The 18,037-nt window shown below is 54.1% G+C and overlaps 1 protein-coding gene across 2 annotated transcripts in view; it reads right to left on the bottom strand.

Moving 5' to 3' along the window:
• Window positions 1-18,037, bottom strand: part of ADARB1 (adenosine deaminase RNA specific B1) — a 114,978-nt gene that overhangs the window by 59,778 nt on the left and 37,163 nt on the right. For both annotated transcript variants that reach the window (XM_043474588.1, XM_043474589.1), the window contains exon 2: window positions 9,505-9,640. The gene's annotated coding sequence lies outside the window, so the exon portion shown is untranslated. The remainder of the gene's footprint in view (window positions 1-9,504; window positions 9,641-18,037) is intronic.

Below are 18,037 nucleotides of genomic sequence, written 5' to 3'. Positions count from 1 at the left end.
TCAGTCCTTCCAATGAATATTCAGGGTTGATTTCCTTTAGTATAGATTGGTTTGATCTCCATGCAGTCCAAGGAACTCTCAACAGTCTTCTCCAACACCCTGGGACAAAAGCATCAACTCTTCGGCACTCAGCTTTCTTTATGGTCCAACTCTCACAGCCATACTTGACCACTGGAAAAACCATAGCTTTGACTAGATGGACCTTTGCTGGCAAAGTAATGTCTCTGCTTTTTAATATGCTGCCTAGGTTGGTCACAGCTTTTCTTCCAAGGAGGAAGCATCCTTTAATTTCATGGCTGCAGTCACCAGCAGTGATTCTGAAGCCCAAGAAAAGAAAGTCTGTCACAACGAAGGTCAAGAGGACAAAAGTGACCAGATTTGACTACAAACTTCAGCAAGACTGAAGGGGAAGAAACAACTTGAAAAGAGACCAGAGGCGTGAAAGCCTAGACCCGCAGGTGGCGTCTGAGGCATGCAATTCTTGAGCCTGAGGAGCAGACCCACGAGGGGCACACTCAGAGCCCTAAGAGGGGAAACATCTCAGGGTGTGAAGATCTGAATCTGCCGCCAAATGGACGCCATGTGCAAGGAGACGGTGATAAAAGGCAACAACAGAAACCCGTATCTTTGTCAGCAGTGTCACTAAAATCCGTGACTAGACAGCACCAAGGGAGTCGAGACCAAAGCAGTCTGTTTACTGAGGCCATGAAGCTGGGCTGGAGGGCAGTGGCGGGGTGTCACCCAGTCTGAGAGGGGGTGACCCAGCTCAGGTCCCTCAAGCTGATCACCTACAAAGGTGGGAGCCTAGGAGACCCCGAGTCCCAGGGTGGGGCAGCCCGCAGGCCTCACCCCACCTGCAGATCTGTATCCCCCCACTGCCAGGAGGTCCTTAGGAGACGTGTCATCCTGGGCGGACGTTCACAGGGAGGTGTGGGAACAGGTCCCTTATTCGTTCTGGCCCTCAGGGATCTCTACTGGCTGGAGTGTGCCTTCATCCCAAATGTCTAGCACTCTGGGATCTCGTAGGCAGAATCTGAGCCACGACTTGAAGGCCCTGGATTACACCATGGATCCTGGCTACTGCCTGGCCAGACCCGACCCCTCTCCCCGAGACCCTGTCCTGTTGCAAGGTCAGCCTCAGGAGAGCAAGTGAGGGTGGGGACAGGACAAGAGAGTGGGCGTGGCTTCAACACAGCCGTACGGCTGCAAGACACAGTTTACGGAAGAGGAATTTTAAACCTTAAGTAGTCACATTATTTCTTCACTTTATGTTGGCAACTGTTCACTAAAGATCAAACGCACATATACAAATTGTGGTTAGTCTTATTAAAATTAGCAATCTGTTACCACACATTTAGAACTTGAGAGTACAGACTGGGATTTTTTTTCTTTTGCATTTTTTCTTAACTATTGCCTATTTGAAATATTAAGCTAAAATAGTAGAACTACAGAATTATGTTACACATAAGTAAGCAAAGCAATACTTTTTTAAAGATGAGAACAAATTATGCAACTGTGCAAGTCTGTAACACAGACTCAATTTATTAGTATAGTTAAACATAAATTATTTGATAAAATTTAATTTATAAATCAGGTCACTCACTAAACTAAACCAGCTGTAAGTATTCCATGCCATTGTCTCCTGGCTCCTTTAAAACGGTTAAAACAAAGCCAGTGAACCGAAACTTTCCTGCAGACTTTTCTACAGGAAGATGTAAAACAGGTTTTTCTCTTATCTCAGCACGACCCCACAGCGCCACCTACTGTCTGAAGGTGTCCACGTGGGGCTCTGGGCACGCTGGACAGTGCGGTCTGCCCTCTCCACCGCTATGTCCCGGTTCTCCGTCGGTGGCAGGCAATGACACAGAACACCACCAACAGACAAGGCCGCTCTGCGATGAGGGTGGGTGGGGACATCTGAGCGGGCCAGAGGGTGCTTCTGGGAGGAAGGAGACACGGTGGTGCCGTGCTAAGTGCACACACTGTCAGCACACGTCTAACTGCTCACAGAAACGTGATTTTTATCACATGTCAACTATATCTCAATAAGGTCAGCTTTAAAAAAAAATCCCAGAAAAAAAGCACAAATTGTATGAGAAAGTCATCGTTCAATCTGAAATAAAATAGAAAGGTATGTAGATTTCAAGAGGAAGGAATGAACGGATTCCAAACACAGAATGCATCAGTTGGAAAAGACTGGAAAGCACAGTATCTCTCATCAGGACAGCAGAGGACGGTGCCACCAGCTCTCACTGCTACAGCTGAAATATCACACGAGGAGATCAGGTCGTGAAGCTGGCAAACTGCTCCAAGCACAGAGCTGTGTCAGGGAGGCCAAGATCCAAACTCGGGCTGCAGCCACGTCTCACCACCCGCTCCACCACCCAGACAACGCAAGAATGCAGGAAGAGGGTAACACTGAGCAAAAAAGGCACGACCCAATGATAAGGCTGGTTAAAATGCCCTCCATGCCCCCACCCCGACAGCTGCAGCCCCCTTGGGCCCACCAGGCTGGGGGTCCTCTCTTGTCCCCAACCCCCTGCTCCGTGCCCACCTCCCCGTGCCATCTGCCTGGAAAACATACAGTGTTCAGGACTCCCCACCCCCATGAAGCCCGCAGCCCCTGTCTGGAGAGCAGGCCGCGTGCCTCTGCCCCGCTCCTGTCACAGCAGCAGCAGACACCACTGTCATCACTTGCTTCCTACCCAGGCCCAGCCACTGCAGAGGCCTGCGTGCCACCAGGAACCAAGAGACCCACCCTCTCCTCTACGCGGCTCTGGGCTTTGTTCTTCCAGGATGGGGCCCACAGAGCTCTCATCACCGCTGCCAGCTGCCACCTGACAAACTCCAGGGAGTGACGAGAGACCACATGGAATGTCCCAGCTCACGTTCAAAAGGTGGACCACAAACCCAGCAGCAGTCCGCAGAGTCCTGGGCACAGCCAGGGGTGCATTAGTAAGGTGGTCAGGAAACACCAATCTTCTAGAATTCTCCATGTGCACAGGAGGGGCAGGCGGTTTCATAGATTCATCCTTTCAAATTTTGAAAGGCTGTTACGTAGTGGTGGCTACGTAACAAACCCGTCCACAAGAGGGCGATGCTAGTATTTCTAAAAATCCCTCCGTGAGGACACGGAAGAACACCAGATTTTCCTGTATTTACAAACATCGAGCAACAGAGGATGGGATGGTTGGATGGCATCACCAACTCAATGGACATGAATCTGATTAAAACTCCAGGAGATACTGGAGGACAGAGGAAACTGGTGAGCTGTAGTCCATGAGGTCACAAAGACTTGGACACAACTTAGTGACTAAACAATATAAAAGAATCTCTTAATTTTTCTTTTACACATCAGTCTTAAGTGTCTGGATCTATTATCTGGTATTGAGTCATGACTAGAGCTCAAAACAGCTAGGAGAAAATCACCAATTCTTCTCTAAGAACAACAGATACAACCGCATACAACACTGCAAAGGTAACTGAATTTTTATTTACCAAGTTGTAGTTTTGAGGTTGTGCTAGGCTTAGTCACTCAGTCCTGTCCGACTCTTTGCAACCCCATGGACTGTAGCCCGCCAGACTCCTCTGTCCATGGGATTCTCCAGGCAAGAAAACTGGAGTGGGTTGCCATGCCATCCTCCAGGGGAATCTTCCCAACCCAGGGATCAAATCCAGGTCTCCCGCATTGCAGGCCAATTATTACCGTCTGAGCCCCCAGGGAAGCCCACTCGTGAAGTTAACTGTGCACTATTTTGCCTGCAGCCACCCTCAGCCAGGGATATGCAGAGAAGGCACATGAGGGCCCCTCCTGGGTCCTCTCTGGGATGCTGCCCCCTGGGAGAGGTCCCACCCCTGGCCTGCAGGCCCCCTCATAGCCGACGCTGCCTGGTGGCAACCACGACTGTCCTCTGCTTCCAGTAGCATCAGTGGGTGCTGTCTGTCCCACCCACCCTGGTCCCAAGGGCCTCGGTTAGCGCCTGCCCACAGGTGTGAGGCCCATATCTGCTAGATAAATGACAGACTGGGTCCAGGGTGCAACAGAGCTCTTCCTTGAACACTGCTGCAGGTGCTACGAAGCAGAATTACCAGAGTAACAAACTCCCAAGCTCGGGGGCCCCCAACTGTGGCCACAGTCCCTCTGTCCACTGGCTCCACGCCACCCTCCCCTCTGCCTGCCAACATCTGGCAGGTCTGTAGCTTCACTCGACGTTCCCTGCCTTCTGAGCCCCATCTGAGGCCCTGGAGCTGAGAAAGAAGGGGCCTGGAATGTCGAAGGGGACACCCCCAATTATGCAAGACCAGCCAGGGGATCATGAACCCAGTGCCTGGTCCGCACCATCACCCACCATGAGGGGTGGGGAGGAGGCCGGAGCCAGACCGCGGTCAGAGGTGACAGCCTGGGGAGAGTCCTCCCAGCAGATGGGCTCCAGGTGGGGGGAGAAGATGGAGTTCTTCCCTCCCCCCGGCTCTAGGCCCTGGTCCACTCACCCGAGCCTCACCCCAACCCCAGGCCCCCCAGCAGTCCAGCTGCAGCACCCTCCATGCACCTGACCACCTAGCAGGCCCCCATCCTTCCCAGCCTGTCTGAGGGGCAGTGAGGCGCAGAAGCAGGCCGGCAGTTCCAGAATGAGCTCCTGGCCCTGCTGATGAGCCCGTAAGACCTCCCTGAGAGTACGCTCACAGCAGCCTCTAACTGTCTACCCTGCACTGAGCGCCGAGGCCAGAGCCGCGGTGACACCCGCAGGGCCTCTTGGGCACCGGGAGGGCGAAGCAGCAGGAAGGGGGGGAGGGTGAGCAGGGGAGGGTTCCCCAGGAACCAGCCTCTCCACTCTGGCTTCAAGTCCACACGCACAGCCTCAGTCAAGGGCCGCTGCTAGGGTCTCAGTCTCTAGGCTGCACATATCATGGGACAGGCCCCAGAAGCAGAACGCCAGACCCAGCTGGGGCCCAGGTGCCCACCTTGGGGACGGTTCTGGGAGGATCCCCAGGTGGCTTTCGGGCTGGTGCTGGGCCAACCTCCAGACATGCTGGGTTTCGCTGTCAGTGGGCACTGCTTCATATGTCCACTGGCCAACCCTATTTCATTTCTGGTGCCAAACCTGTGCAAGCTTTCCTGCCCTTTCCCCCCCACTGTCTTGTCCATACTGGTTTGTAGGGACCCATATGCATCATGTGCTTGAGGGACCACGTGGGCCTCTGCCTGTCTGGCACACACCGATCAGATACACATCCTGCGAGGCACACACCTATGTCAGATGCATACCTCAGCCAGGTGCAGGAGCAGTGAGTTCTTCCCCAGTCAGTGGGTGCTGGCACCACACTTCATTCCACACCTTGCTTCTTCCTCCCCCTTGATGGTGGCAGAGCTACAGACTTGATGGGCCTGCTGCCACAGGAGGCATGGGGAAGGGATGTGTAGATATGATGAAGGCCCCGATTCAGCTGGCTGAGTTAGTGTAAAGGGGACCTCCCTGGGTGGGCTCACCCAATTAGGGTGGAGCAAAGAAATCCGAATGGGAGGCAGCAGAAGAGGCTCCCTCCCCCTCCCGTGTCCAGGGGTTGGGGCCAAAGGCCTGCATCCTGCAACCACAAGTAACTCGGTGGGCTGGGTAGGGCCCTTGGGCATCTAAACTCTGGACCAGGTGAGAGTGGGAGCAAGGAATCTGGCCCTGACCCTGAGACGGCTGGAGGACACTTGCTGCAGTTTATTTCACAGTGACAAGAAGTTAGTCCACCGATACTTCCAAGGACAGAACTGAGTTCACACTCCGCACTGAGCCGGCGGGTGACCTCTGGCGGCTGGGGAAGTGTGGCTGGCCTGACGCTGGCCACGCCAACTGCACCAACCACAACCACTGCACCCACCACGCCCACGACGCTGGCCACGCCCACCACACCGGCCACGCCCACCACACCAGCCACGCCCACGCCCTGGGCTCCTTGGACCCTGAGCGCGCCTCCTCCAGGTGGCCTGGGGAAGCAGGCCCTGACCACCCCACGGGGCAGGACACAAGCTTCCCAATGAGTGATGACTGGATCACCAAGGTTCACATGCAGAAGCCTCCAGAAGAGCACGGTCCCCGGCAGGATCCGTTTCCCGCTCGGCTTCCTGGTTCCAGAGCAGAAGAGCAAACACTGGCAGACCTGAGCTGGGTGGACCGCGGTTCCCTGGCAGCACCAGGGTCCCACAGGGCCAGTCTCTGCCCCTGCCTGCCCAAGACCCGTGACCTCACAAACAGGGGTGCTTCTGCCTGGACGCCCCTTGTTGAGCTGACGCTGATGAGTCAGGCAGGCCACACAAGGACACCTTCTCGGCAGCAGTGACTCATGCCAGAAGCACACTGAGACACTCTTCATTCTCAGCCAAACTTTTCTTTAGTTCACTGACCTTCAGAAGTGTTTGTAAACTGAAGTGTCATCTGCGTTAAACAGATTCTGTTAGCCAATAAATCACAGTAAGGGGGAAAAGTCAAGTTTCTACCCCAATATGTAAGGACTCAGCCACCTGCCTAAGCACTAAGCCCTCGCAGCGCTGCCTCCCACTCCCCCCATTGCTGGTGTGTGTTAGGAGCACCTGGGGTCACCTGCCCCTGCCAGGGCCTGCCTGATGCCCCAGGGCACCCCTCCCAGGCCCACAGCTACCCCGGCTTTCAGAACACCCAGCAGGCCTGTGAGGATCTTGAGACCACCCTGTCCCCGACAGACCCTCCTTGCTACTTTCTTCTCTCTGCCAAGGCTCCTGCCAGCGGTAGCCACGTGTGCACGTGGTCTGGTTGTCACAGGGCTGGGGCGCTCGGGCACCATATGGGGAGAGGGAATGTGTGAGACAAGCAGGACCGTCCCAGAAATAACTGTCCCACCCGAAGGACTGACATGCAGGTGACAAAGAGATTCATGGGGACACAGGCCCAGGCCTGTTTCAATACGGTCACAACTTCCCACACACCCAGCAGTCCAGAGTGTAACCCCGTGTGAAGGCAGAGAGGACCGCAGCCTGCTGCTCTGAGAGCCGGTCCGTGAGCTGAGGGCCATCCCGCTCAGGTTAGCCCCGCAGTCCACGTCACCATCGCAGCACCCGCAGCTCTGCGTCTACAGGTGTATGCGTAGCACAGGGGTCACAGGTCCGCGTGAGAGCTATTTCATTGTGCACCCTTAATTTCTCTTTTACTACAAGTGGATATGGTCATAATTATAATGATTTCACTTCAGAATTAGAAGGGAGTCTATACATATTTGTCATAAGCAGACTGCGGGGACTGGTGGCAATGAGACCCTGAGGAAAGCCTCAGCGTCTGAGCAGAGCCAGGCCTCCCCGAGTCCCCCTCAGATTAACTCCCTGAGATATCGTAAGGGCTTCCCAGGTGGCACTAGTGCTAAAGAGCCCGCCTGCCAATGTAGGAGATGTAAGAGACTCAGCTCAATCCCTGGGTTGGGAAGATCCCCTAGAGGAGGGCATGGCAACCCACTCCAGGCTCCAGACGAGCCTGACGGGCTACAGTCCACAGGGTCGCAAAGAGTCAGACACGACTGAGCAACTTGGCTTGCACAGCACGCACGGGGCCTTAAACTCTGCAGGGGCTCCACCGCCCGAGCGCAAGAGGCTCCAGCCTCGGAAGGTGTTCTCACCTGTGAGACACAGGAAGCAACTTCAGCCTGTTTAAGGAGCAAGAGAAGTGGAAGCAGGGACTGGCCTGGAGCTAAAAATACAGGCTGCCTGCAGCGCTCCCGCCAGACGGCAAATGAGGCTACTGACCAGGAGCGCGTCAGCCAAGAGACACTTTATCCAGCCAGAAACTTGAGTGCTTTTTTCTTTTTCAAATCACTGTGAAAAAAAAGATTAATACACGGGATTACGGTTGCTAGAATTAGCTCTCATTTTATGAAACAAATGCAAAGTGTCTACTCTGCAGGTACCGCCTATCAGCACAGACTCAGCAGCAGACCTGATTCCTGACACTGGGTGTCTGACCATTCCTGTCCTCCGTTCTGCTTCAGATGCCACCTTTTGTCCTTGCTTTTTTTTTCTGTGCCTTCAGGGACAACTGCCTTGTGCACAGGATCAACAACAATTCGCTTCTTCAGTGCATGCTTACGTCACTTTAAAAAACACTTTCTAACTCACTTCAACAGCATAATTAAAGCGATAGTTTACATCACATGATAATTGGCTCTGTGGCTTAGCTGTGAAAGCACTGTCTAGTAACAGGAGACCTTGGGTTTGAATCCCAGACAGGCCTAAGAGGGCAATGTTTTGGGGACTTCCCTGATGGCACAGTGGTAAAGAATCCACCTGCCAATGCAGGAGATGCAGGTTCGATCCCTGGGTCAGGAAGATCCCCTGGAGAAGGAAATAGCAACCCACTCCAGTATTCTTGACTGGGAAGTCTCATGGACAGAGGAGCCTGGTGACCCACAGTCCACGGGGTCGTAAAGAGCCAGACACAACTGGGCAACTAAACAACAAGAACGTTACATCTACAGCACCCTGGATGTAGGTGGCCATAAATCACAGCTCACTTGCAGTGCTAACGCATGGTCTCACTCTGGGCTTTTTACCATCTCCCAATCAACTCTGGCTACAGAGAAACTGATTTAACATCACTAACTGAACTAAAAGGTGAGTTGTGGCTACAAATACAACTCCGTCCCACTGGCACAAGCAGTGGTAAAAGTAATCATGGTTTTGCCCTCTCCATATACTTGCTATGTACAAAAAAGAAAAAGAAAACAGAAAGTTGAAGATTAGACAAAACCTCTCTTAAAGGTTTCCCTGGGAACCAGGGACCTGACGTTCCTGAGGTCTACGGACACAGAAACGACAGGTGGGGCCTTCCAGGTACAATCCCAGGGCCCTGTGGTCAGGCAGGGCACATCATCCACCCCTAACCGACCCCATGGGCTCCACGCCCACCATGGCCCAGAGGGGGCTGTGTCCTGGCTGACACACCTCAGCCCCCAGCTGAGGGAGTGGACAAGGGAGTGGACGAACGCAGAATGCCCTCTTTCTGCATGCAGCAGCCTCTGGCAGCCACTTCCTATAATACTTCTTCCCCAGGAAAAAACCTCCAAAGTTCAGCGCTTGACCTTCCTGACTCAGTCACTCTGCAGGCCACAAACTAACCTTACGTCATACTAACGACCGGGATTTTGACAGTCATCTCAGCTTCCCTCAAAAGCAGACGCTGCATCATGTAATAGTCACCAACAATAAGTACCGAAGAAATGTTCTTTTAATTACCTCAAAGAAAACAATCTGCGGTGCAGGCGTTACAGCGAGTCCCTGGTCGTGCCCAGCCCTTTGCCACCCGCGGCGGCCACTGGGGGGCAGCAGAGCACACACTGAGAGGCTGCAGGGACAGGAACCGACCATCTGTAGGAAGCGCCTAACAAAATGTGTTTTAAACAGCCAGCCAAAAGGCTTAATTAATGAGTTTACGTGGGGCCAGAGGCAATTTTTTTATGAGTCAAAAGTTAGCAGAGGTTTACAGGTTCCACTCTTACCGTGAATCCCACGTGTTCCTGTGCCTCCTGGGCCCTGCGGAGCGGGTGGAGCTGAAATGATCCGAGCGTGGCGCCCGCTCGCGAGCTTCCTTTAGGCCCTTGTCCAGCTCTCCATGCCGACTGGAAAGCCTTCCCCCTGTAACAGACGGTTCCCGTGCTTCATGTTAACTTCAACCCAACAAGCCTTTCCACCATCGAAGACGTCAAAGTGAAAAAGTGAAGGCACTCAGTCATGTCCAACTCATTGAGACCCCATGAACTGTAGCCCACCAGGCTCTTCCGTCCACGGGATTTTTCAGGCAAGAATACTGGAGTGGGTTGCCATTTCCTTCTCCAGGGGATCCTCCCGACCGAATCCGGGTCTCCTGCGTTACAGGCAGACGCTTTAACCTCTGAGCCACCAGGGAAGCCAACTCCATAACACATGCTGCTCATGAAAAGTCCTCTTCCAGGGAACTGATCCTGCAGGCTGCACAGCACTGCCCCAAAAAAACCAGTCCTCTCTTGAATATGGGGGCTTCCCTGGTGGCTCAGTGGTAAAGAATCTGCCTGCAAATGCAGGAGACGCAGGTTCAATCCTTGGGTCGGGAAGAACCAACCCCTGGAGAAGAAAATGGCAACCCACTCCAGTATTCTTGCCTGAAGAATTCCATGAACTGGGGAGCCTGGCGGGCTACAGTCCATGGGATCACAAAGAGTCAGACACAACTGAGCGACTGAACAACAACTCCTAGATATGTTTCACTTACTTCTAATGTGTTCTTGATTTTTAAAGCCGATATCCCATGATAACTTCCACCTTCACCCCCTGCCACAACAGGCAGGTGCACACATGACACACACCATCAGATCTCCACTCGCCAACAGGCCAGCGCAAACAAGCACCAACCCACACGCTGAGGAATGAGACCTCGGGCAGAGTCCTGTCTGGACCCATCTTCCGAGAAAGCAGACACCACCTGCGCAGGCCTGTGCACACGCGTGTGAGTTCAGACAGACCCGGAGTTGCAGGCTTGGCATCCCCCCCACCCCTCCCCACCCGGGTCAGCGCTGACAGCCAGCCCTGTGTCTGGAGTGGAGCCTGGGAAACAACTCTCCAGATCACTTCCTCCCAGCCAGCGGGACGATGGAACTTGCTGACATACCTATGAGACCTGACAACGGAGAGCCCGTATTTTCTTTCTGAAAAACAAGCTGATATCCAAACGACACCTGCTTCTCCAGTGCAGACCTCCTGGCCCACGTCTGCAGGGAGAGCGGCGGGTCTCAGAGGGGCAGTGGCAAGACCGAGGCGGACAGTGCATCTGACCGTGGTGCGGCCAAGCTGTGCAGACCCCCACCCCCAGCCACCAGGACCCTCCCTCTGCATAGCCGCAGCTGCAGGTCCTCAGGCTCAGCCACACCTCTCCGCTGTGACGGGCTCAGATGCCCCTAGAACACGTGCCAATGGGTGTCTGTGAGGACAGGGCACACGGCGTCCCCATCTCCTTTGGCAGCAATCTCCAGGTGTGACGGGCACTCGCTGCAGAGCCCCGCAGGCCTGAGGTTACACTCACACAGCCGTCTTGTCCAGCACAGAGGTTCTGAGCCGAGTGTCCAGAGCCGTGCACAGCGTTGCCCACCCATCATCACCCAGTTGTGGGAGGTGCCAGCCATGTTACTCACGAAGCCTCCTCGGGCAGGACACTAAGAACCAATGAACCCAGGCATCAGCCTAAACGATGGCCCCCAACACATGGCCAACCTCCAGATATTTGGGCAAGCCCAGCTGAGGTTCCCATCACTGTGGAGTACAGACAGGCCATCCACACACGCCCCGCAAACCCTGACCCGTGAAGACACAAGCGGAACAACACTGTGGCTGTTCTCTGAAGCTGAGTCTTGGGTGCGTAAGTTAAGCAGCAAGAGACCCCCAGAATGGAGCTACTCCAAAAGTCTTGTAAACTTAGGTAAAATGAGCAAATTCCAAGAAAAATGCAACTCATCAAAGCTGACTCAGGAAGAAATGGAAAATGTGAGTAGACTACCAACATTAAAGTAGAATCAAGAGAGAAAAAAAAAAAATCACTGTACAAACAACAGTCCACACCCGGATGGTTCCCCCAGGAAATTCGCCCGATACTCAGCAGGAACACATCTGCCAAGCACGAGGAGGAAGGAAGAAGTGTCAGCCAAACTGTGTCAGTCTGTCCCAGGGACAGACGTAAACACCCTCGACAAAACGTCAGCGAATGTAGTTCTGACTAATCCTGCATGATCTAGCTGGATTTGTGCTGGGAACACGAGAATGACTGCATGCATGGAGATCTATTGATGTAATCCTCCGTGCTAATAAACCTAGAGGGCCATAAGAGGACGTCCCATGACCCCACTACAGGCAGCTCAGTAGCAGGCACAGTTGAGTTGGATTCCAAGGGACACAGGCTTCCGTGCTGATGTAGAGAGAACGGCAAGCACAGTGCTGTTCTGAAACATGGGACGGCGGCCATGTCCACATGGGGAGGGGCTGTGGTCAAGGAGGAGCTCAAGGGAGACCGAGACATGTCTGCTTTTACCCTGGGTAGGGCAGAGGACGGACGTGTCATCAGAACCACTCTCCTGACCCGCACGCCTCTGTAGGAGTCACACAGCTTATAACACAGATGTAGGAGAAAGTCACAAGGCACAGAAGACAAACGCATCAACGGTGCCCACGGTGTTAGGGAGCACTGTCAGTAACGATGGAGCCCAGCACAGCTGACCCGGGAACGACCCGGGAACGACCCAGTGCTGTAGAACTACTACTGACGGAAAGGTGACCCGTTCACACCCAAGCTGGGCCAGGGCCAGCGGCACCTGCCACACTGTGAACCAGACGAGACCAGTGACAGCGGCACCACCTGCAGCAGCAAAGAGAGCCGAGGAGCCTGCGTGTCAAGGGTGGCAAGACCCCAAGGAAGGTCAGCAGAGGCAGCTGGAAGGTTCCTGCAAGTGGAAGTGCAAGTGTTAGTCGCTCAGTTGTGTCTGACTCTTTGTGACCCCGTGGACTGTAGCCTGCCAGGCTCCTCTGTCCATGGGATTCTCCAGGCAGCAATACTGGAGTGGGCTGCCATTCCCTTCTCCAGGGGTTCTTCCTGGGATCCAAACCTGGGTTCAAACCTGGGTTTCCTACACTGTAGGCAGATTCTTTACCATCTGAACCATCAGGGAGGTTTCCTATTTCTTGCAAAAGAGAAGAGAGGCCCTGTGGGAGAAGCTAGAGGCGCGCAGGGAGCCAGGCTGCAGGGAGAGGAGGCCAGCTGATGGCGCAGGCTCAGGAGCCAGAACCCTGCCTGGCTCGATACACCCGGCGCGCCACAGGAGAAGGGCAGGGCCTGGGCACCCTAAAACTCTGGAAGGGGTGGAGGGGGTGGGACACGAAGGAGCCCTGTCAGCTGGAGGCTCCGTGGTCTCCGGTCCCTGACACACCCAGGCACCACCGCCACTGCCCCCCGGAGCCCTCTCCTGCTGGCTGCGCCTGGCTCAGGACACCCTCCTCTGACAGCAGCGTGATCACTCATTAGTCAGGCTGCAAGGGTTTCTGCAGGGCGTCATCTGTATCTGCTGACAAAAGGAGCTCAGATGCCACAGCAATGCTGGTGAAACAGGGTCAGGTGGGGCTGTGCTCGTGGGCACTACCTGCAAACACAGAACCAGTCCCGTGACATGAACGCGTCACTCGGCACCCGAGGGACTGCTGTGCCCTTGGAAACCTTGCTGACTGAATGGAGCTCTCAAATTTCCTTGAAAAGTGGTATTTATCGTTACAATTTTACTAGACCCTGGAAATTAAGGCTTCACTCTGCCCCCAAATAAGTATCTCACACTCTACCTTGCAGATGCGTAGCACCATTCATAAGTGTGCAGATACCCACTTAGTATTCTTGGGCCTCCCTTGTGGCTCAAGCTGGTAAAGAATCTGCCTGCAATGCGGGAGACCTGGGTTTGATCCCTGGGTTGGGAAGATCTGGAGAAGGGAAAGGCTACCCACTCCAGTATTCTGGCCTGCAGAATTCCATGGACTGCATGGGGTCGCAAAGAGTCGGACACGACTGAGCGACTTTCACTCACTCACTCTGCCCCTACATTCTACCTTGCAGGTATGGTAATAGGGTAACACCGTTCATGAGTATGCAGTTACACAAACCAGATTCCCTGATATTAGAGATGCCGACTATCCGAGACATAAGGTTTCACAGGCTCAAGGCAGGGGACAGAGAACGGTCAGCAGAGGGATGCTGACACACAGGGGTACTTCTGCGTCACTGGTACCACCACTGCTTCAAGTGCTTAACTAGTCCTGCGATCTTCCACCAAAGGAGGGTCAGCCAGTGGAGGAGGGGCCGCGGGGGAGGGCACCAGAGAAGGGGCTGTGGGGGGTGGTACTGGAGGAGGGGTCGCGGGGAGGGGGGCCCCATGAGTCACTGAGCAGGCAAGGAGGGCACCGGAAGGGGCCTTGGGGGAGGCAGCAGGAGGAGGGGCTGGGAGGGGGGCACCAGGAGGTAGGACCATGGCGGGGCACCAGAAGAGGGGCCGCAGGGGGGACCCCCAAGTCACTGGGCCAGGAGGGGCCCCCTAAGTCACTGAGCCAGGCAGGGGGTGCAGACACCCCTCAGCTGAGGCTGAGACGGAAAGCAGGAGGAGCCCCTCCAGATGCCTTTGGTAGAGGAGGGGCTCTCGGCAGGAGCTGGTGTGAGAACAAGGAATCTGGGCTGTGTTTTCTGAAAGATCAGGCTGATAGCTCTGTGGGCAATGCCAGGGGTGAGGCTGGGACAACTGGGGGTCAGAGGGATGAGAGATGGAAATGTCAGGCTTCTCACTGGGAGGCTCAGTGGATGGGCCTTGGGGACGAGGCCTGTGGGTGGAGGAGTGAACCAAAGCCGAGTGACTCTGAGGATCCTCACTCCGAGGATCCTGGCTCCACCCAGAGGGCAAAGAGGCTCTTCAACAACTAGTATGAGAAAATGCAAAGGAAGTTCTAGAAGACAAGTGTCTTCAACTGTTCTGAACTAGGGAAACCTCTGAGCATTGATATTTCAGCTCCAATATGACAAAAGCTTCCCTGGCTAAGATTTCAGGAGAATCAAGTCGATCCTGGTATGTGACCACTGTGGAGAAAAGCAGTAGCTTCATGCGGTAAAACTGCAACAAACACTTAATATAAAAACGTCTTGAGGAAGGGGACACCCAAGCAAGGGAAGTGGGGGGGGGGCCCTCACTTCCTCTGGGAAATCTATGAAGAAAGACTTGCCCAAGGAAATGATTCTCTAGTCCAGAGGCCTTGGTTTGATTTCATCTCTTTTTGTATTACTTACATTCCCACTTGGAATTCCCTGGCAGTCCAGTAGTTAGGACTCAGCGCTTCCACTGCCAGGATCCAGGTTCAAACCCTGGTTGGGGATCTAAGACCCTGCACGCTGAGGAAATGCTCCGCATTGTGCATTTATTCCGCGACATCCGAGAACCACCCTCATCATTGCTCCCAAGCAGGGCCCACTCCAGTCTGAGCCAGCGGGGACGGGGTCCAGGAGAGGGCACTGGATCTACCTGGTCCTGAAGGCTCAGCCAGATATAGGTTCTCACGTGACCTTGGGACCGCCCAGCAGGGCCCCAATTTACCCGCCTTTTATTCCCCCTGCATTTGGGGCTTAATAGCCCCAGTCAAAGTGGACTTTATTCTACTCAGCAAATTAAATCTACCCCACCTTCTGAGCAAGCAAGAGTACCGTCCTTCCCCTCAGAAGAAAGATTCCTTTGGGATGAAGCACTGACAGTTGCAACAACATGCTGGGTCTCTGAGTCATCTCACTGAGTGAAATGAGCCAGACAGAGAGGGCCGTGTGGCCTGATCCGTCCACGTGAACCAGAGCTGCAAAGGATCCACTGTGACAGGACCGGGCAGGGTGGGGGCGTTCACCACCTTCACAGGGCGATGCCCCTTGGGGCTCAACACAGCCAGCTGCACCCATTACAACATGTGCAGGGTCCGGGCATACGTCAACTGCACCCCAAAAAAGCTGCTGTTAAAAAAAGACTACTTTGTTCTGTACTTTAAAACCCCACTTATTTTTTGAAGTGAACTGATGAACATTATTGGAAATATTTTTATGACCTGAAGGAAATGTTATTTTTTTTTCAAACTTTCAACAATCAAATGCTTCACGGGCAATTAAAGCATGCTGAAAATATTAAAACAATTCATTAAGTAGGTGGGAGGCTGCTCCCTGTCTGTATATATTTTATTGTTTTATGATCGTTTTTAGAGAAACCCAATGTTCCCAACACTAGGAATGAGCCCTGCGTCTCCACTGGAAGACAGCAGAGATGGAGTGGAAGAGAGGGAGACAGAGACCCATAGAGGGAAAGACACAGAGAGAGAGAGACACACACATAAAGAGAAGGAGAGGCACACAGAGGGAAGAGCAGAGAGACAGCGAGAGAGGGCCGGAGATGCAGGCGGGAAGAGAGCGAGCTGCACCCAGCGCCCAGGGCCTGGCCTCCCCTGCCTCCCCCCACTCGGGCCCAGGACAAGCACTGCTGACACGGGCTGCGGGCAGCACCGGCATCACCAGCCCAGAGCAAGAGTGACTCCTCATCCTGGGCACAGAGCAGAGGCCTGGTCAGCAGAACGGCAGGTGCAGCAGATGGGGAGGGACAGGCGTTCTGAGCCCACCCCGTCCTCGGCCCCTGCTCCCTTCAGGACAAACCAGCGAAACCAGTGGGTGAGCAGGGGAGGTGTCTTTGGCAAGGGGAGCACAAAGGCACACTGGCCTAGAGTGGAGCCTCGCACCCCATCACAGCCGACAAACAACAGGACCCAGAGCAGCAGGCAAGGGGGACCAGCCCCAGAGGATGCCCGCCTACCCCTAGGCTGCAGCCACTGGGCAGAGACCCCAGGAAACCCACAAGACAGGCCCTGCCACTCCCCCGAGAATCCCGCACTGGATCCTGAACTGAGCAACTGGAGGAAACAAAATGCTCTCCAGACTGAAATGCACAAGCCAAGTGTGGAAGGCAGAGTGACAGGAAGGATTAACACGCAGAGCAGAACTCAGGAAGCAGCCTGTGACTGAAAGGAAGAACAAGGCTCTGAGACCTGCACAGACCAGAGTGGAGGGAGTGCAGGGATCCACCATTCACTGCAAGGTCTAAAAATACCAATAATGCGGAAACTGCCCTAAGGACGCATGTCCCCGAGTGACAACAGTGCCAACTTCCACCGTCACGTCCCTGTGTTACATAAACCTGGGCCAGCCATCCACCTCTTGGATCCGATTCATGTGTCAAACTAACACATTCTTAGAAGCTCTTAATTAAAGCCCAAACAAACGTGATCTCTGTATTTCTTAAGTAATGTTATAATTTTAAAAGCCGCCAGTAAGGTTACATATCAAATACTGAAAATTAATATATCCTATTATCCATTGCAGGAAGATGAGCTGTCTAGACAGGAAAATCCTTTAATCATTTCTGATAGAAAGTTCTCAAATCTGTCTCCCTGCTCTTACATAAGGTGAACTAAATATAAGTTTTTAACCAGAAAATGGTCTTTGGTTAGGGATCAGAGAGGAGAAGGGGGCAGGTCCCTAGAAGCAGGGAATAGCCAGCTGGTTGGGGGGCTGTGGGATCAGCCCAGTCACTCCCGATGAATAAATGAAGCTATTAAAAACTATGAGCTTAGACCCCAGAGAGTTCTGGGCCGGGCGGGATGGGGGTGACGAGACCCCCACCAGCAAGAGACACGGGCAGCAGCCCTTCCACAGTGAGGAAAGCCAAGAGGCCTAGACTGGCGCCTGGGGCCTGCGGCAGCCAGGCGCAGCAGTCAGCTCAGGAGGAGGAGGTGAGGTAGAGGACAGGGAGGAAAGAGATGAGGCAGGCAGCCTGAGGGCGTCCCAGACCCTCAGAGGAGGGAAGAGGGCACACGTCCCAGTGCTCCTCATGGCCGCCACGACCTTGGCCGGAAGCCTCTCGAGGACATGGGTTACAGGAATTAAAACCTAGTAGCCGACTTCTCTTACAAATAGACACACAGAACCATAGCAAAAATACAAGAGAATTCAAACCCCGGCACGTGTGCCAGTATGTCACCACCAGCTCCTTGTGTTCATACCAAGCGGGCACGGTGGGCTACACCTGAAAACAAATCCATACCCATGTCACCAGCGACCAGACTCCCCAGTGATCCCACGGGGGTTCTCCCGACTGCACCAGTGTGGTGAGCCTGGGGCTCTTCCCCAAAACGTGGAAAAGAACCAAAAACAGGGCAAGGGAAATAAAGAAGCCAAGAGCACGAAAGTCGGCGTCCCTGCTAATCACAAAGATGAAGACCAAGCCCACAGAGGTCTCCCCAGCCCTGTCCTTCCTCTGGGAGGAGGAGGGCCGCGGGGCTCGGCATCCTCAGAAGATGCTGGGTCCTCCGCCAGGAAGTCGTGAGAGAGCCGCAGGCTGAGGCAGGAGGGGCCAGTGCCTGTGGGGCGTCTGTCCTTTGCTTCCATGCGTGATGCCCCCCGCCTGG

The sequence above is a fragment of the Cervus canadensis genome, chromosome 7 (assembly GCF_019320065.1).
Source record: "Cervus canadensis isolate Bull #8, Minnesota chromosome 7, ASM1932006v1, whole genome shotgun sequence".
Taxonomy (NCBI): Eukaryota; Metazoa; Chordata; class Mammalia; order Artiodactyla; family Cervidae; genus Cervus; species Cervus canadensis.
Note: the sequence above shows the minus strand (reverse complement) of the source record. Positions and strands in the feature narration are given on the sequence as shown.